Source organism: Mesoplodon densirostris, chromosome 8, assembly GCF_025265405.1.
Source record: "Mesoplodon densirostris isolate mMesDen1 chromosome 8, mMesDen1 primary haplotype, whole genome shotgun sequence".
Classification (NCBI taxonomy): Eukaryota; Metazoa; Chordata; class Mammalia; order Artiodactyla; family Ziphiidae; genus Mesoplodon; species Mesoplodon densirostris.
Window position 1 is genome coordinate 84032734 of NC_082668.1, and position 20630 is coordinate 84053363.

General features: G+C 38.8%; 1 pseudogene; it reads left to right on the forward strand.

Annotated features, from left to right (window-relative positions):
* The first annotated feature begins 19672 nt into the window (after positions 1-19672).
* On the forward strand, positions 19673-19875 carry LOC132495370 (NADH dehydrogenase [ubiquinone] 1 beta subcomplex subunit 1-like; annotated as a pseudogene).
* Positions 19876-20630: the final 755 nt, after the last annotated feature.

Genomic DNA, 20630 nt, shown 5'->3' on the forward strand with positions numbered 1-20630 from the left:
ACTAACTGAAATCAGTGCTAATTGGAATAACACTGACTGGAATCTCATCCCTATCCCCACTTCTCTGAGTTTGGTGCTGTAATATTTCTTAAGAATTCAAACACAGGTTTTCCCTGGTGGCGCAGTGGTTGAGAGTCCGCCTGCCGATGCAGGGGACACGGGTTCGTGCTCCGGTCCGGGAGGATCCCACATGCCACGGAGCGGCTGGGCCCGTGAGCCATGGCCGCTGAGCCTGCGTGTCCGGAGCCTGTGCTCCGCAACGGGAGAGGCCACAACAGTGAGAGGCCAACATACCGCAAAAAGAAAAAAAAAAAAAAAAATTCAAACACAAATTTTAGCCCTACACATGTCTCATTAGTACTTGGCAATTGGAACGCTTTCATGAAAATAGCTGTTCTGGAGATATGTGTTAGAGATTGAAACCTTTTCATTAGACATAACAGCACCAGTTAGAGTTATTTCAGCTGCATTCAGTTTGTAATTTAATTTAGTAGGTTATAATGAGAATTACTAAAAGCAACCAAACCCGCGTTCTTTGAATTCTTTTAACTTGGCATTATGTGCTGAGCAAATGGGCTTATTAAGCAAGCTGCTTGTAAGGCATGATACCTTGGTTCATATACTAACCTGTGTTTTACAAAGTTTAAACTTATAAGACATAAGTGCTGAGTGTGATTTTTAAGCTAATAAAGATAAGGTAATGAATGGAACATTAGACTTTGTGTTAAAAAATTAATCTCTAACTGGATGACCTTGACTTAACCCTTCTTTACTTTGTAAGTCTATAAAATATTTGGTTATGGCAAGGTAGAAGGAGATTATAGTAGGAGATATCTTCTCCTATTTCCTTCACTGGTATTTATGCCCAAAAACTCTACAAGGAAGGTTCTATATATATTCAAGACATTGTTCCTTTAGCAGTTGGGAACCTCAGAGTGAGATTCAAAGACTAGGAGAGTACTTCCATGAATCTGAAGGAGGAAAGAAGACTGCTTAGTCTTATTGCAGACGGCTGCCAACTTCAGGATGTGCCAAAGTCTTTTTCTATTATAAGGTGACTTATGAAAATCATATAATACCCAGTTTAGCACTTTTACTGCTTTTACGTTAAGTGCCATAAGCTCATGGGATCTGTAACCTCACAAAATCCAAAAGATGAGGAAAACATGATTTTTAATCAGTCAGTCCTCTAACGTGAATTTACTTACGACCACTTTGACTCCTGGAACTATTTAGTCCTAATCACACATTACAAGTGAGATGATTTAGGATAATAAAATTGTGCCTTTTTACATCAGTACTAATTAAGTGCCTGAGGCAGAGCAGGTACTAAATTAAATACTGTAGCAAATTCCCATGGAGTTTTATTTAGGGAGAAATGATTATTACTAAAGTAAACCAAAATACCGGAAGAAACACATATGATGTCATTTTTAAAAGGGGTTTCTGAAGCTTAAAATGAAGTAATATTTTACTTGAAATAATACTGAATAATTAATGAAAAGGATTGAGTGTATAAAAGCTTGCACTAAAATCATTTTTCAGAATAACTCTTCAAAAATAGGATTCTCGAATCTAATTATCCCTTTCTGCAAATTTAAGAATGTACTTAGATCATTTGAGGCTACATACAATGTTAAAATCTACATAACCAAAAATCCCAGAAATGGAGATGAAAGCACACTATAATTCTAAACTGTTTGGGATTATCATTTTTCAAAGGTATTTCCTGCCCAGTTTTAAATGTCTGGTGCTAAAAATGATAAGCAAACACTTCTGTCAATAGACCACTTGTGTTCCTTACTCTGTTCTTCTCAAAGTGACAAAGTGCCTTGATTCCAGCAGTGATTCCCCAGTCTGCTTTCTCCTTGGGTTTCTATTGTGACCGTTAACTGCTGAAACCGAGCCCAGAACCGAGGATCACAGGATCTGAACGCTGCAAGTGATACCAAAGAGGTGAATTAACTCATCCCTCTGCCTTTAGGAAGGACAAACCGTGTCCAAATATTTCCAGAGGAATAATTTTACATCCTAATGAGAGTGAAAAACTAACGAGTGGGAATTCTTTAGCAACTCGTTTGCATACTTTTGGACTATTTCTGTGCTAATGCAGTTGCAACAGCAAGGAAGCATTCTAAAGACACATGGGTGCTGCTCCCCTCACCGCCAGATTAGCGCATGACTAGGATTAGGCATCTAACTGTTACAAATTCATTAATTTGCCTGAGAAAATTCTTTTTGCAGATTAAACAACCGCATAGAATATAACCATTTTTACACATCTTATTTTACATGGGTGAACATTTCGACTCAGTATTTTTTCATCTCTCCCCTCCCTTTAACTTCCCTCGCCATTCTTTTGCTTTTTAAATTTGGTCCTCTTTCTCCCTGGCCTGCTCTTTACCCTCCACCCTGGGTAATGACACCACTAAGCTTGAAGTTTAGCTCATTACCTTGGCACCATCTTTTTCCAACCTTTTATATTCCATTGGATGCCAAATTCTGTAATTCTAATGCTTTAAAAATGACTCCTGGGTCAGTCTTTTCCATTCTGTTACTACTACCTTACTTTAGGCTTCTATTATGTTTTGCTCGGATATCAATTAACTCCCCTATTCTTCTCCTTGCTTTGATTTCTCTCCAGCTCCCAAGTATATCTCATGCACTCCTGTCAGAGTGGTCAGCATAAAGCACAGTTTGGACTTAATCTTGCATTGAAGCCAATCTTGCATTGAAACCTTCAGTAGTTCCTCAATACCTTCCCAAGCATCCAAACTCCTTGACTTGACTCTTACACCCCTCTTCCCATGTTATGATCCAGTTCCCACCTAACTTTCTAGCTTTACTATGTACTTTTTCTCTTTCACATGAATGACAGTCTTCTAAACTATACAAAAATTTCTAAACACACTCTAAATTTTCTTACACATTTTTCCTAATTCCATGTTTTTGCAATCTTGCTTCTTATTCTTTCAATATTTACCTGTGGAAATCTGACACCTCCTTAAATTCCCAATCAACCAAGAAACTAACAAACCAACCAACAGAGCAATTATAAAAGCAGCTCCATGTTACCCTGTGCTCTTACCACATCAGGACCATACTGAACATCCTAAATACCTAAACTCTAGTCCCCACTCAAATACCTGCTAGAAAGACATTATTATAACCAGTTCACAGGTGAAGAAACTGACATTCAGAAGTGTCAGTGACTTGTACCCTAGGCTGCACAATTATAAGTGTATGTGGCATATCCCTGTAGTTACCAACCTAGTACTCTTTCTTCCTTTTTTTTTCTTTAGCAGAACCCTGATTTTTTTTGTGTGGGGGGGGGAGGGTAAGGGTTGGAACAGTGTAACCAGATTTTAAAAAACAAAAAACACACAAAAAAATGTATATCCCCAACTCCTTTATAGCAAAAAGTGCTTTGTGACGCAGTTCTGCCAAGAAGATTTATGTGGCAATCTGCTGAGGATTTTGGTAATGTTGTGTTGTCACTTTCATGTCTCTTCCTTCCTCCTTATTCTTTAGAAGCACGGCTGAGATGCCTGGTAAGGCAGGGACCATCTTGGGACTATCAGTTTGGAGTCTAACACTAAAATAGTAGAGCAAAACAATGAAAAGTGCCTGAGGCATTGATGGTACCGGGTGGGAGCTGCTGCACTGTCAGCTGTCCAGAAATTCTTGTTGGGTAAAAAGACTAAAGCCTAACTTGCTTAATTTATACATTGGGTTTTCTGTTGCTTAACTGGTGCATGATGGATATAGGCTTCATACCTAGATCTGTGTCACTTGGATTCTCCTTTAGAGAATCATCACTGTGTTCTTCATGGATCCACTTAAACCTTATCTGAATCCTCATCTCTGAAATAAATTATTCTTTCTTATGTACTCTCATGAAAGTCTGGGCTACTTTTAAGGGTCCTATGATTTCCTCTTTTTATTTGGAATTTTTATTGTAGATTGTAAATTTCTCAAGAATACAGTCTATTATTTCCTTTCTTCCCTATACATAGAAAACACTGAATAAATGTTTACTGTGTTTGATTAAAATCCATAAAATTTACTGTATAGTCTTCTATTATCTGAGTCTTTTATGAATTTGTTTTAATCTTCTTTAAGTTTGTTAGGAACATACATGTACCCCAAACCACACTGATTTGAGCTCCCAATGAGTCTGCCAGAAATGAGCTCCCTCAGCTCTTCCTGCAAGTTTCTCAGTTTATTGCCTTAGGGGTACTTAGAAACAAGGTCCTCTGGTTGGTTCATCTGCTAGTTCTCTTCATTTTTCCCTGAGTGGCCGCTTCTGATGCCTCTGAGACCGCCACTCTGCCCATTCCAGACTTGGGGGAGGAAATGCTGTTCTCACTACCCCTTTACTCCATAGATCTTTTCCTAATTGCTCATTGTACAACTGAAACCAGACTTTGCCTCAAAGAAAACAACAAAAGAATGGGGAATGAGGCAGTGGAACCATGTAGATTACATTCTGGATCTTGTACATCATAACTGTTTTCCAATAGCTGATGAATTTTATAATAATAGTACTGTAACAGTGTTATTACTGTAATACTGTAACAGTGTTATTGTCAATTTTGTCATTTGCTAGTGACACTGGGACATTGTCACTAATTTTCACAAATAACAAATGAAAATTTAAAATGTGGTAATAAAGTCTTGATTTCAATGAGTTTAAAGAGCTAGGAAGTGAGTGTAGATATATTTTAAAGGTATTTTTGTGGAGAAAGGAAAGGAGTAAATATCAGGACTGGAGCTGGAACTTAAGGGAGTGTTAGGGACCAGGTTTTTGCTAAATAAAGAAACATGAAGAAGAAGGAAGAGGCGGATGGAAAGGAAGAGAAGTGAAATAAAAGGGAGAAAATGAGAGATTTAATTAAAGACCTGTGAGTAATATCCTGGTATTCTATGCAGTATACAAACAGTGCTCTGTGCTCTTAATAGGAAGAGGAAGTTCAAGAGATACGTCTTTGAAGAGAAATTATTTAGGAATTAATGTGGAAAGAACTTAATGTCAAGTATTTTTTCAGGCACAAGAGCAATATAATTAAACTAGGTTCTTTTATACACAGTCAGTACTCTATACCATATATACCAACCTTCTGTTGGTCAGTTTATAATTTTGTAATACTTTTTGATGTTTTACTATCGACTTCAAAGTGAGGTAGGCTTTGATAACACATTCTGATTTTCAACTACTATAGTAGAAAGTTGTAAAATCTACTATTATTTTAAATCTTTTAAAAAATAGGACACTCTAAATGTGTTCCACGGGACTGAGGCTGATGCAAAGAGACATTGCAGCGCTCTTTGGCCTTGGGATTCAGTCGTTAAGAGAGAGCTGCCAACTCTGCCTTACCAACAGGGGATTGAGTTTGTTCACTCCTCTCTGGCTCCAGCACAGAAGGCGGGCTGTCTGCAGCCTTTGTAAAACTTAAGGTAGTTCTTCCCTTGGAAGACAAGACCCTCATTTGCTCATTGATCCCTTCCTGAAATCTTGTGACAGAATAGACACTAACTAATAGGAAAGCATGTAATGAAGAGAAAGTAAGGAATGCATCCTAATGATGAGTTTTATAGATTAATTAATAATGATTTTTGGTTGGCATATAGACTTTCTGGGTTGGCTACATGATAGATGTTTTAGACTCTTTACATTCTTTCAAATTCTAGAATATTTTATACTTTTTGAGGTAAGTTCTTTCAGATTGAGAGATTCTTGGATAGTTAATTTATATTTTTTGAGGCCCTTGGGATATATCAATTGCCATGAAGAATATAATTGATTTGTAAGATTTAATTGAGCTGGTATTCTTTTTTTTTTTTTTTTGCAGTACATGGGCCTCTTACTGTTGTGGCTTCTCCCGTTATGGAGCACAGGCTCCGGACGCACAGGCTCAGCGGCCATGGCTCACGGGCCCAGCCACTCCGCGGCACGTGGGAACTTCCCGGACCAGGGCACAAACCTGTATCCCCTGCATCGGCAGGCAGACTCTCAACCACTGCGCCACCAGGGAAGCCCTGAGCTGGTATTCTTATATGTAATATACAAACAGTGTTCTGTGCTTATGGATAAAAAGAGAAAGCTTAAGATAGGTCTTTGGGGCTTCCCTGGTGGCGCAGTGGTTGAGAGTCCGCCTGCCAATGCAGGGGACACGGGTTCGTGCCCCGGTCTGGGAAGATCCCACATGCTGCAGAGCAGCTGGGCCCGTGAGCCATGGCCACTGAGCCTGCGTGTCCGGAGCCTGTGCTCCGCAGCGGGAGAGGCCACAACAGTGAGAGGCCCGCGTACCACAAAAAAAAAAAAAAAAAAAAAAAGATATGTCTTTGAAGAGAAATTATTTAGGAATTAAGATGGAATATGAGGTTGGATATCTCAGTATATTTCAAAGGAATATATCCGTTCTGCCCCTGGAAGGCAGGATCTCTCTCTCCCTCTGTGTTTTCTTGTTCCAGGCAGGCAAAGTCTGCTTGTTCCTCCTTAGTAACTGTCATTGCCTCCTGCTGGTCTTTCATTTAGCAGCAGAGGGGGTCAGATGAGTCTTGATTAATAAATTGTCATTTCTCTCCTTCCCACCTCTGTCAAGCTCTGCTATCATAGAATCGATGTTAAATTGGTATCTACACTATCTTAAATAGCTCAAATCTAGCAAACTGAAATTTAATTGGTTAAATATAAATGCAGCTTTCCCCTGTTCCCTATCCCAAATCCTACTGTGAAGTACACAAGTGCAGTAGAGGAGAGGTATATTAATAGTAACTAATAAAAAAAGGTTTTAGTTTTACACTTCTTTTTTTTTCTAAAATAAGCAGCTATTATCTTTCTAACAAAAGTTTAAGCATCATTTAAAATTATTGTGAAAGCTCATGGTAGATAAAGTATCCCCTCCCAAATTTCCTGCCTCCAAATGTTTATATAATTCTGTGCATAGTGGACTCTGATCTTTGCCAATGTATCAACTCCATGAATATATCAACTCCATGAATGTTCCATCATTCAGTATCTAGCCAGGAAAACAGAAACTACCCTCAGTCTTTCAAATAGAGGGAATTAATACAGGGAATTGGTTACCCAGGTGATGTAAAACAGAGAAGCTAGACAAGGGTTGGTGAAGGCAACCCAGAGAAACTCTGATCACCCTCAGACTGGAAGCAACAGATGAATGTGTGGTCACCAGACAGCAGAAGCTGGACTCAGGTTACAGCCAGCACATGATGAGAGCTGGACCAGTGATCATTGGGCAAAGGGTGAGGGTGCTAATAGCAAGAGCTGGAACCATGGAAGAGACATGACACTGTCAGAGGTTTTTTAGGATGCAACCAGAGAAGGGATGAAATACCCTAACGTTTCCCTGTTAATGAAGACCCTGTTAGGATAACAAAATCTTGCTTGTGTCTTTTAAAGACTCCTGTGTTTTGGCCCTGAGGGCAGGAATCATCTGTGAGCTAGACTGAATTCTATTCAATAGAGACATTTGTAGTGCTGCAAAACCAGAGTCAGTGAGTAGAAGGACTAGCTCATCATAGATTAGATAATATTTACCAGTGGGGTAAAGCAAGGTTGTCTTTTTCTCCTTCTCTTTATATTATAATTACTGAAAGACTTTGATTTATGCCCTCCCATTTGTCATTCTGTAATACAGAAAGTAGAAAGTTAATAATAATAGCTGTATTTATTTGTATTATGTGCAAAATTGTTCTAAGAGCTTTATAGGTATTAATGCTTTTAATTCTCAAGATAACCTCATAGGCAAAAGTACTACTATTAGCCCATGTTATGTAAGAGGAAGTTGAAGAATACACAGGTCAGCTAATAAGCACACTGTTACATAGAGGTGATAGTTGTATTTTGGGGTACTAGAAGTGACCTTTGTGATAAGTTCTGCTGTGTGATTATTGCCACAAAGAGGGTCCTCAGATAAACTCTTCTAAACTGGAGCACTGTTTCCTTATAGACATCGCCCATGTGCCAGTGCCTTAAACCAAGCCACCATCTTCTCTTCCCTATCCACTACTGTGGACTCATCTCCTCACTTCCATACTTGTCCTCTTCAGTTTATTCTGCAGAGAAGCCAGAATAACCTTTTAAAAACACATCTCCTGGGGCTTCCCTGGTGGCGCAGTGGTTGAGAATCCACCGGCCAACACAGGGGACACAGGTTCAATCTCTGGTCTGGGAATATCCCACATGCCGCAGAGCAACTAAGCCCGTGAGCCACAACTACTGAGACTGCGAGCCACAACTACTGAGGCTGTGTGCTGCAACTACTGAAGCCTGCGTGCACCTAGAGCCCGTCCTTTGCAACAAGAGAAGCCACCGCAATGAGAAGCCCGTGCACCACAATGAAGAGTAGACCCCCCCCTTGCCGCAACTAGAGAAAGCCCGCGTGCATCAACGAAGACCCAACACAGCCAAAAATAAATAAATAAAATAAATAAATTAAAAAAAAGAAATGCCTTAAAAAAAAACAAAAAAATACATCTCCTCTTCTCAAAGCCCTCCAGTGGTTTTTCATTGTTAGTAAAGTCCTACATTACTTAAAAATATTATACCATGGGTTTTTTTAGTGGACAGGCATAGTTTGGAGTTCTGCTGCTTTCCTGGTGTGACTGGGTAGCCATTTAGTAACCAACCTGTCTCCTCTTGAAGGGACATTGTCTTTACCTCTTATACTCAGAGGCCATGGGCAAGCTCAGAGAAATCATACTGAAATCATCGTCACCTTCCACCTATGAAAAGAGCATTGATCCATAGGGAACAGAGAGCTCCAGAAAGTCTGGAGATTTGTATGTTAGACTGAACTCACCCCCTGGAACTCCCCTGGGGGCTTGTGAGTCTGCTGGAGCTCCTGGCAAAGTGACGGACATTTTGTAATGTCTGTCAGTGGTGCTATTTGTTTTGGCCTTTTCTGGGTAAATTTGGTGGGCAGCCAGGGCAACAAAGGGCACTCCTCAGACTAGAGTTGGAAGAGGAAACTGGGGTGAATCTCTAAGTAGTAGAGAGGGGTTTAGGGCAAAGAAAACTAGCCAACGACAAGTATGAGCTAAATTCACTATTTGCTTATCTACTTGCTTATATTGAACAAACAGCGAAAGCTGAAAGAATGCTACAGAGGGCCTTAACATACAGGAGAAGTGCTTGGTCCCCAGGGTACTCTACATTTCATCCCTGTGGCAATGAGCCATGTCAGGATTCCAACCTAAGTGCTGCCCTTCTCTAGCAAAATATCTTAGGTGTGTCATATGTGTGATTAACAAATAAGGGACAGTGTGAAAAGCTTGGTGCTGTCTTTGGCATTCACATTTCTGAGAACTAAGGAAGAAGATTAATTGATATGTAAATATATGGAATATTTACTAGCTGATAAATAAAGGGCATGACAAAATATCTTAGACAAAAATTGATGTTCTTATACACTAGTTATAGCTGATCAAAATTACTAGAATAACTACAGAAAAGTTTATGGTTTTGTTTCTAATTGCTTCACAAAGTTGGAGAGGGTGGGCTCTGCATGATGACTACAACTAGAATAATGTTTTACTAGTTGTTATATTTTAATCTAAATAAGTTGCCATGATTCTTCCCAAGACGTCACTGCTTATGAATTATATTGAGCCCAACGGGTTCTGTAAAAGAACTTTGAAACCTCTTTCATTGCTTCAGACTTTATTCAGCCAAAATAATTACTGAGGACGTTTCAGCCTGCCTTTTTTTCAATTCAAAGGTCGTTCACACTGACTTTTCTTGCTTTGAGTTCATGCAAGACATCATTAATACATTACGTGTGCTCTTAAAATATTAACTCTTCAGATACTTCATTAATGTACACGTGTATATAGCTATTTATATATTTTTATCAGAATCGATGAAAATACCTCTTAGGTGAAGAAAACACTTATTTTATTGTACCTTGAATTGCAAGACATCACGATCTAGTACTTCATAAATATTTTTCCTTCTTAAATCATTGCCTGGAAAATAAGTTTGTCTCACTTTTTCCATAAAGCTAAAGTCGTAGAGATCAAATTTTGTAGATGACACAAAAGAGTTTCCTCCATGAATAACCACAAGCTCATGCTATTGGAAAGGTCTTCAAGAAATGACACAGTTCAGCCTGAATCCAGATGGGTCCACTACACACTGACAGTTATTCTGTTGTTCAGACCCCCTGAGACAGACTATCCAGAGCCTCTTGCTATGGTAGCCTAGCTGTCTCATGTTAATCATCTTTTTCTTTTTCTTTTCTTTTCTTTTTTTTTTTTTTTTTGGTTGTTTGTTCTACAAAGCTTTATCTGATGTCTAATTTCTGTTACTAAGAATTATGCCCAGTCTTGCTATGGTTTTGATCTTGGCAGACAGAACAGATGGAAAAAAGAAATGCTATGACAGTGATTATTGAGTGAAAATTGAGTGGGAGCTAAAGTTTGGTGATATTTTACTATTTTAGATGCTTTAATGCCTTTTGAGTGTTGATATAGAGATGTCAAATTTAATTTATTTGAAACAAATTTAAGGGAAAAATCATTGTGGAAACTCTCCTATAAATGACTGAAATTCTTATATCAAACTAAGTCATTTTTTAATCTAGTGTTGATATGAGAAAACTCTTTTCTCAGTAGAAGTGCTCTATTTCTTAAATTAGCTCCCTAAATCTCTACATTCTTTCCAACTGATTAAGACAAGTTCACATCTGAAATATGAGGAGTCTGAAATGGAAGTTGAAGGTACTCAACAGTATATAAAGCACTTTCTAGACTAAAAGCTTTCCTTAGAACTGTGATATTAAAAGCAGTGACTAAATATATAAAATGATAGCCAGATTACCAATAAGTGTACATCTCAAACACAAATCATTACTTTGCATTTAGGGAAGACAAATATTAAATTCTTGCATCTTGCTTAATGTTCAACCTGCTTATGTAAGTAGATGTTCTTTTTTTGATTAAGGGTTTTTACATGTGAATATGAATTCTGAATCTCTACATGTTATATAAGCACCAAAAACCCTGCCTCATATAATAGTGATACTCGTGAAATATCTTGCTTAATCAGTTAATGAACACAAAGCTAAATAAAATCTATCTTTTTACCATAAAATATAATTTATTTAGCAAATATGAATTGTGCTCTAATATTAAGCAATCTTCTAGGTGGAGGAAGCATACCTTGTGATTTTCAGTGCAAACAACCATGATCTAGAACTTTTTCTTCATGAGTTAACGTGTAGCAGATGTCTTTAAAAATCTATAAAAATTATGTGAGCTTACATATTTTAGGAAGTTTTGCTTTTTTAAACATTTCTATTTTCTTTGATTTTATTGTCCATTTGTATTTAACATTTATCATTATGAAAATAAAATATTCCCATGATAATTATCTCAAAAATATAGAGAAGCAGAAAAAAAGAAAACATCTTAACATAAATATAATATTTTGATGTATTTCCTTCCAGATTTTTTACACACAGTTTAAAAAATGTTTATATTGTATTATATTCATAATTGAGAAAAATTGGGAAAAATAAAATTAAGGTGAATTTATCCACCATAAAAATGTATGTTTATTGATATGATTTTCAGGCATTTAAAAATGTATTTGTAACATAAAAAAGTAAAGATATGATATTAAGTGAAAAAATTCAAATTATGAACTTTTATATGTATGGTTACATGGTTTAAATATTACATAATAAACTTGGAAATGTGTTAGGGTTTGACTTATAAACCAGATCAGTTGTTTGAAATGGTTTCTGGAGCTGATCACATTTCTGAACCATGTGTTATAAAGGAAAATAATCCAAAATATTTGGGAGCAAAGATATGGGGCAAGAGATTGTATTCAGGTTACTATATGGATAAACTAAATCCATCCCTTTTCTGTTTAACTTTTACTAAAAAAAACTCCACATAGGTAAACTTTGATTCTTAAGAATATGGAAATTGGACAATAGATTTTTAAAAAGCCAATACCCAAGAAATTAATACAATATAAAAAATTAGCAGGGGATAATTGTTTTTTTCTTTTCTTTTTTTTTTTTGGTTGTGCCACACGGCTTGCAGGATCTTAGTTCCCCCACCAGGGATTGAACCCATGCCCTCAGCAATGAAAGTGCGGCATCCTAACCACTGGACCGCCTGGGAATTCCCTAGGAGGGGATAATTTATTCCCTAGATTTGGGGGGGCGGGACTAGAAAGGAGGTACAAACTTTTTCCTCTCAAATTTTGGTAATCCCGGGATGACCAGTTTTACAGAATTCGGGGGATTGTTTGTAATTAAATGTTGGCATGTTTAGAGCATGGATTCAGTTTGAACTCTCTAGACGCTGACCTTGAGATGAGGATTCATGTATTAATATTTGACATATATTAAGGAAGTGCTCCCAGGAGAAGCAGGTAAGGAAGTGGAGGAAGCAGGACTGAAAAGGGGGAACAAGACAAGCGAGAGAGAAATTGCCCGTAATTTCTGAGTCTCAGATTCCACAGGGTACTCTGGATCATAAATTACATAATAGATTTGTCCCACTCTGAGGCAAAGAATGGTCTGTCAAACTCCCACACAAGTCAGTACTTGACTATAGGTTTTCTCAGGAATGCAGTCCCTTTCAGGAACTTCTGCTTCTCTGTACAAAGAACAAGGGCAGAAGGGGCTCCAACAGCTCAAGGTCAGTTCTTGGAGAGAGGATCCAGGGGAATCTGAATGATCCCTAGGGATGTGTGCTACATATGGCGACAGCCATAAGTCTGCATTTAAGTTGCGAAATGTGATTCTCCATGTTTTGCTGGGCCAAAGCATTCAACTGGGAGGTAGAGTTCACAAGTCCAGGGATGCATTTAGAGCCTGGGCATTTTCATAGAAACTGCCATTAGAATTTGGCGTGGAGGGTGGTGGTGGGGAAGCCTTAGGTGTATGTGATCAGGAGTGAATAATACAAGCTCTTTAAAATTTGGAAGCATAGGAAGGAGAGAGAGAAAAAAGTTAAACAATTAAGAGGAAACTCAGAACATATTGATTATGGGAGGATGCTTAACTCAGGGAAACTGTCATTGCCCAGACTCCATAGGAAGGTTGGGCAGAAAATTCTCAGCTCACATTTGGAGCTACCAGAACAGTTTTTTTTTTTTTTTTTTTTTTTTTTTTTTTTTTTTTTTTTTTTTTTTGCAGTATGCAGGCCTCTCACTGTTGTGGCCTCTCCCGTTGTGGAGCACAGGCTCCGGACGTGCAGGCTCAGCGGCCATGGCTCACGGGCCCAGCCGCTCCGCAGCATGTGGGATCTTCCCGGACTGGGGCATGAACCTGTGTCCCCTGCATCGGCAGGCGGACTCTCAACCGCTGCGCCACCAGGGAAGCCCTACCAGAACAGTTTTCATGTGAGTGCAGAAAGCTTGACTTGGGCCCCAGACTGGAAAGGAGCCTGATTCTCTAAGGGTCTAGGAAAGCAGTAGAAGTAAGACTCAGAAGAGGCCTGGGATGATGGTAAGTCTAGCAAGAAAGGACAGTGACCCTGGGTCAAGGCCAAAGGAGGGGCCAGCTGCATCTAAGGGGAATAAAAGTGAAGCCATCCAAGAACAGATTGTTTAAATCTTTAAACCCGTGCCAAGTTTATTGAGGAATGTGAGACTGTGTACTTGCAAATTACCTCAACACTATATCATTTGTATTCTGAAATTTTCTCACACTGTAATAGAGACTCAGAGCCTTCTCAAATGTTTTCGTTTATGATTCTGTGATCCTAAATGAGTTGTGTAAGTTATGCATCCTGAGGGTGCTGTGTTCCTGTGGACATCACCAGGGTTGAGTATTACTGGGAAGAAAAGTGAAAAAAGAAAAAGACGGTGATCTTCCATGTGTGGTCTTTGGGGGAGTATCCTGCCTTGTGATTACCCAGAAATTTGTCCAAAGCAAGTGTCTGAGGGCACCCACTGAGGAGAGACTTTTTATTCGTGCCTTAATTTGAGTGTCCCATCTGGAAACTGTATGTCTTTTAGTCACATTTGCATACTGGCAAACTATATTTATGAAAAAAAAATTCACAGCAGATAATAATAAGTCTTCTACATGATTAGAGGATAAGTTTGCTTTGTCTGTATTCTAGCCAACTACATTTGTCACATTAAAAAAATAATAGAAAGCTAAGAAAAAAATACTTGATAATATTTTCACTTCCATTTTATTTTTGCAAACAGGAAAATAAAGTATTACTAATAAATATTATTTGAGTTCCAGGAGCTAACTCTATCATCTTATACTAACTATTCTTTAAGTTGGGTACAGATAAAATTTCTTTCACGGGCTTCCCTGGTGGCGCAGTGGTTGAGAGTCCGCCTGCCGATGCAGGGGACACGGGTCCGTGCCCCGGTCGGGGAAGATGCCATGGCCTCTGAGCCTGTGCATCTGGAGCCTGTGCTCTGCAACGGGAGAGGCCATAACAGTGGCCCGCGTACCGCCAAAAAAAAAAAAAAAATTTCTTTCACAAAGACCAAAAGATTACGAGCTCATACATTTTTTTTTCTTAATACTCAAAAAAACTAGTTCCCAAAGAGGTACAAACTATTATGTATAAAGTAAGCTACAAGGGTATATTGTACAAAACAGGGAATATAGCCAATATTTTGTAATAATAAAGGAGTTATTTTAAACCACTGCTATTATTATCCTGATTGATGCTCATATCATCCTGTCTTTTTTTTTTTTTTTTTTTTTTTTGCGGTACGCGGGCCTCTCACTGTTGTGGTCTCCCCCGTTGCGGAGCACAGGCTCCGGACGCGCAGGCTCAGCGGCCATGGCTCACGGGCCCAGCCGCTCCGCGGCATGTGGGATCCTCCCAGACCGGGGCACGAACCCGTATCCCCTGCATCGGCAGGCGGACTCTCAACCACTTGCGCCACCAGGGAGGCCCTCATCCTGTCTTTGACCAGTGGAAGCAAACCTCTGCAAGCTGACTTCCTTGTTTTTATTTATTTTTATTTATTTATTTTTTTTTTGCGGTACGCGGGCCTCTCACTGTTGTGGCCTCTCCCGTTGCAGAGCACAGGCTCCGGACGCGCAGGCTCAGCGGCCATGGCTCACGGGCCCAGCCGCTCCGCGGCATGTGGGATCTTCCTGGACCAGGGCTCGAACCCGTGTTCCCTGCATTGGCAGGCAGACTCTCAACCACTGCGCCACCAGGGAAGCCCTTCCTTATTTTTTTGATAGTTCTGCTTCTTTGTTTTTGGTCATCCATTTTTATTTTGCACATTTTCTGTTCCACTTCTGCATTGAGCCATTTCTTCAAAGAGCCTTGGTTCCTTTTATTGGGAAGGTACTTGGAGAACACAGTTTTGGTATTGCTGTGCTCAAAATGTTATGCACTGGTCATTCTTTCTAGCCCTTTGCAGTGGTCAGAGCTAGAAAATAAGTTAATTCTTTTAAGATAAAATACTTTTTGAACTCACACAGATATTTTCAATTCAATTTTAGGACTGCAGGAATTTTACAGAATTTTATTGATGTTATATCTGCATCCTATGTCCAAAATCCTGATTTTTAAGGGCATCATTATAATTTCTCATTTGCATCGAGCCACAATATCCATGTAATAGCCTTGGAATAGCAATGCTTACACTACAACAAATAGCCATCAATAAAATACAAAATAGTGTGGGGTTTTATTAATGTTCCTTTTTTTTCAAAGCATATCACTGTGGGGATGTACAGTCAAATTGTTGTGTTTTAAGAATGTTTGAGGGACTTCCCTGGTGGTGCAGTAGTTAAGAGTCCGCCTGCCAATGCAGGGCACATGGGCTCGAGCCCTGGTCAGGGAAGAACCCCACATGCCACGGAGCAACTAAGCCCATGTGCCACAGCTACTGAAGCCCATGCGCCTAGAGCCCATGCTCCACAGCAAGAGAAGCCACTGCAATGAGAAGCTCACGCATTGCAGCAAAGAGTAGCCCTGCTCGCCACAACTATAGAAAGCCGGTGTGCAGCAACAAAGACCCAATGCAGCCAAAAATTAAATAAATAAATAAATATATTTTAAAAAAAGAGAATGGTTGATTAAATCATTGTCTGTTGGTGATTAACTCTACTCCAGTCCCTCTCCCCTTCCCACAGGTTGAAGGTGGCAATAAAAGTTCAACCTTTTGAACCTTTGGTCTTTCTGGTGACCAACCCCCAACCTGAAGCTATCTAGGGGCCCCTAGCCCCCAGTCTTCTCATTAGCATACAAAAAGACACTCATCTTTCTAAAGATTCCAAGGGTCTTAAAAACTCTGGTGTCAGGAATCTGAGTCAAAGACCAACTATTAGGACAAAAGATGCTCCTAGCACCCTATCACTTAGGAAATTACAGTTTTAGGAGCTCTGTGTCAAAAACTGGAGGCCGAGACCAAATATATATTTCTTATTATGTCACAATAGCACTGTCCCAACTTTGGAGAAAATATAACATAGAAAAATGGCTGGATGGTAGTGAACCAAAATATTAACAGTGTGATGATTTTAATTTTCCCTTCGTGCTATGTTATTCCATTTTAATTTACAATGTGCACTTTATAATTTTATAATAAAAATAAAAGACATGAGTGAACTGTAATTAACTCAAAACTAGAATACTGGTGTAAAGTATTATCTACAGATCTTCCTCAACTTATGATGGGGTTAAACCCTTCCTTAACTTATGATGGGGTTAAACCCATCTTCTGATAAACCCATCAGAAGTTGAAAATAGTATAATTTGAAATGCATTTAATACATCACTGAACATCATAGCTGAGTCTAGCCTACCTTCAACACGCTCAGAACATTAACATTAGCCTCCAGTCGGGCAAAATCATCTAACACAAAGCCTATTTTATAATAAAGTGTTGAATATCTCATGTAATTTACTGAATACTGCACTGAAAGTGAAAAACAGAATGCTTGTATGGGTACAGAATGCTTTTAAGTGTATCATTGTTCTCCTGGTCTCATGGCTGACTTGGAGCTGCTGCCACTCCCAGCAGCACCAGAGAGGATCGTACCACATGTCTAGCCTGAGAAAAGATCACAGTTCACAATTCAAAGTACAGTTTCTACTGAATCCATATTGCTTTTGCATAATCATAAATCAAGAAATTGTAAGTCAGAACCAGTGTAAGTTGGGGACCATCTGTACCCTTAAGTGGAAAAACAACTTTTACGAAAACTATTGAAAAATCTTAAAATATATATATTTGGCTATATAAAATAAAAAAGTTTCATCAGGTAAAATGATCAATAACAAAATTAAAAGATAAATACCAAAAAATTTTTTAAGTTACTTAGTACATTATTCATAAAGGCATGATATCATTAATTCATCAAGAAAAAAAGCAAAAACCCCAATGGGAGAAAATAAGTATGTGTAATACAGTACATAGTAATTCAAATTATCAATAAATACAGGACAAGCTCTCATAGAAACCTAGGATATTATGATTTCTTCATTTTACAGGTGAGGAAAGTGAGGATCAGAAAGGTTAAATCACTTGTTTATGAGAATAGGACAAAGTTGAGGTTCATCCTTCTAACTTTGGACTAAGATCTCAAGCCCTGTCACACCTGTGGCTGAGGAAACCCAGTCTCCCTCACCTAGATAAGACTTCTTGTGGCTCACCCTCATAGTCAAGAATTCTTGACGTTAGAATGAGGAATACTCTCCCTTCTCTGGATACCAGACCCTCACTGAATTTAAATTAAATTGTATGACTCAGTTATTGCTCAGTTCTAAATAGAGCATACTCCTTTCATTAAGTTTTTAATGTTAACAAAATAATTACATGTTCATCTTCATTAAAGTAAAATGTATTTTAGGCTGCTTTTCAGTCTAATTAAAGAGCATGTCTATGAGAGTGAATATTTTGTTTAATCAACTACTTAATCTAGAAGCAACAGAAAGAGTATTGTTGGTGACTTCCACCCATTAATCTATTAGGTTGTCCTCTTTATGCATTCAAATATAAATACTATGCTCAGGCTTTAAACATTTATTGCCAAGATATTCCTACTTCTTTCTACTCTCCATCCCCCATTTGTTTATGATAGATACAATCATAAACTGAAAGCACATTTCTATGCTAAAAACTTTCTGATATTCATTAGGGCTCTTTACATACAAACTAGAAATCAACAGGATGTCTTAAGTTTTCCTAATTTGTAACATTGTTTCTACTACAGTTACAAAAAAAATGCCATTATGAGCTAACGAAAATATATGGCTAGTGTGTTCAATTTTAGACAATGTTGGAAAAAATCATTTTTTAAATGTATGATTGTTCCCGAAAAAAAACACAATAAACAGAAATGGACTTAATTGTTATTGCCATAAATGAGTGATTTACAGTTATTTTTCCTACCCCAATTCCCAGAAATATGTTATCACACATTCTCATCAGTAACAGAAGCCCTAACGCAGGCATAATAGACTCTCCAGGAGGTGGTTTCCTATTTAACTAAGATTCCTAGCTGATTCTGATAAGCCTCCTTCCCAAAAGACACAGCCACCTGCACACTGGTGCTTTTCAAATTTGAACACGAACAACTTGGGGCTCTTATTATAACGCAGATTCTGGTTCATTAGGTTTGGGGTGGAGCCTGAGTTTTTGCATTTTTAAAGAGCTCCCGGGGTGATACCAATGCTGCTGGTCCACAGACCCTACTTTTCAAGGTAAGGCACTATAGCCACCTCCCAGCTCTTAATCACCAATAGATGCTGCACATTTGTGAACCCAATCATGGGTTTGATGCATTTGTCTTTATCTTGTCTGTAATTGGGTTCTATTCTGCTTTTAGAGAATTTCCTCCAATCAAAGAGGGAAATTAAAGAATTTATGGATCTATCTGACACAATTATTAAACAGTTCTTTTAGTGTTTCCTGCAAATATCTTTCCTGTAAGTAGAAAATCAAGAATGATGACAAGAAGAGAATGAGAACTGGTCTCACATGCTGGTCAGCAGTGGCAGCAATAAATCCTGCACAGACCCGATGGTAGAACAAAGGAAACTATTGAAGGATCCCTCTAACTCCCTGTGAGCTCTTATTCTTCAGTGGGACCTAATCCCTAGACGTTTGGTGCTTGGTGATGCTGCTTCTTATCTGCTTTATTCTCTCAAGGTTGTTTTCCCTTCCCTTTCTTAACCTCCCTTCAAAACCAGCTTTCTGGTTCAATCCATAAATTTTTCTGATCACTAATACTGTGCAAGGCAGTCTAAGCACTGAAAAAAAATATGAAGGACCACTGGATTTAAGCTGTTTAATATTTATTTAGAAAAAAAAGGTGTGCAAAAATAAGTGATGAAGGAATTCCATAACAACTCTGTATTTTACTTTATTAGAGGACACAAAGCTGTACCTAGAAGCTCAGCATTTGGGGAGACCTTAAAGATCAAGTTCAATTTTTATCCAGCATGTGAACTGCCCCTACCACACTGTGTGCAATTGTTTGTCCAGCTTCTAAGTTGTTCCAGGCCCAGAAGGCTCACTAAGTTCCAGGGTAGCCCATGCTGACATCCGTTACCTCTAATTGTTAGAAAGTTCTTATTTACACTAGATTGTTCCTTCTATTAATTGTCAGACATATACCCGTTGTCTTGCAGAAGAAAAGTCATGGTCTGGCTGGTGGCTGGGCTTACCGCTGCCCTTGGTTGTGGGGTTGTTGTTGGCATCAAGGCCCCAGCATTCATGATGAACTTACTTCAGACTGTGCGTGACTACTGGGTACATATACTTGCCCCTTTGGGATTTGTCTTTGGATGTTGTCTAGACAGAAAACTTGATGAAAAGCTAACTGCCTTCTGGAACAAGAGTCTGTTATTTAAAAGGAATTGAGGCCCAGTGAAGAAGTCATCTGGAAGTAAAGGCTGTGGCTGAATTACAGAATGTTTACATTTTTTAAATTATGAGAGAAATAAAAACTCATTATTTTATTTTATTTATGTATTTATTTTTTTGGCTGTGCCATGCAGCTTGTGGGATCTTAGTTCCCCGAAAAGGGATCGAACCCAGGTCCACAGCAGTGACAGTGCCGCGTCTTAACCGCTGGACTGCCAGGGAATTCCCCACATTCATTATTTTTAAAAAAAGAAAAGAAAAGTTATGGTCTGCTGGAAATGGCTGGGGGGAACTTTCAGAGGAGGAGGCATTTGGGCAAAATCTTAAGTGCTACTAGAATTTAGGGAGACGGAGAGAAGTGGGGAAGCAGCATTCTCATCCTCTCAGAGTTACACTTTCTAATTGTCAGTCTGGATCCCCTAATTAATGCCCCCGTGTTAAGGGATGTCTCTATTTTAAATAATGCAGAGCAATCAACAATATGTCAGATACCATGGCATCATTTACACAAGATATTTGAGAAAATGAGTAGAGGGACTTTTCATATTCTCCTCACTTATAAAGCAGATGATTATTCACCTACTACAGCTGGGCCTGCAGTAATCTAATTCTGAAAGGCCAGTTTTATCTGGCTTGCAAAGGAAGTAGGCAGACACACAGCGGTTGTTTGGAGAACAGTACAGATGTTGAGGTGAGAAACTACAATGGCTGGAGATACACAAGAGGGGCTTGTGGGAGCACAACTTTAAGCCATGAGGGTTCACTGTTGGGAAACCACAGC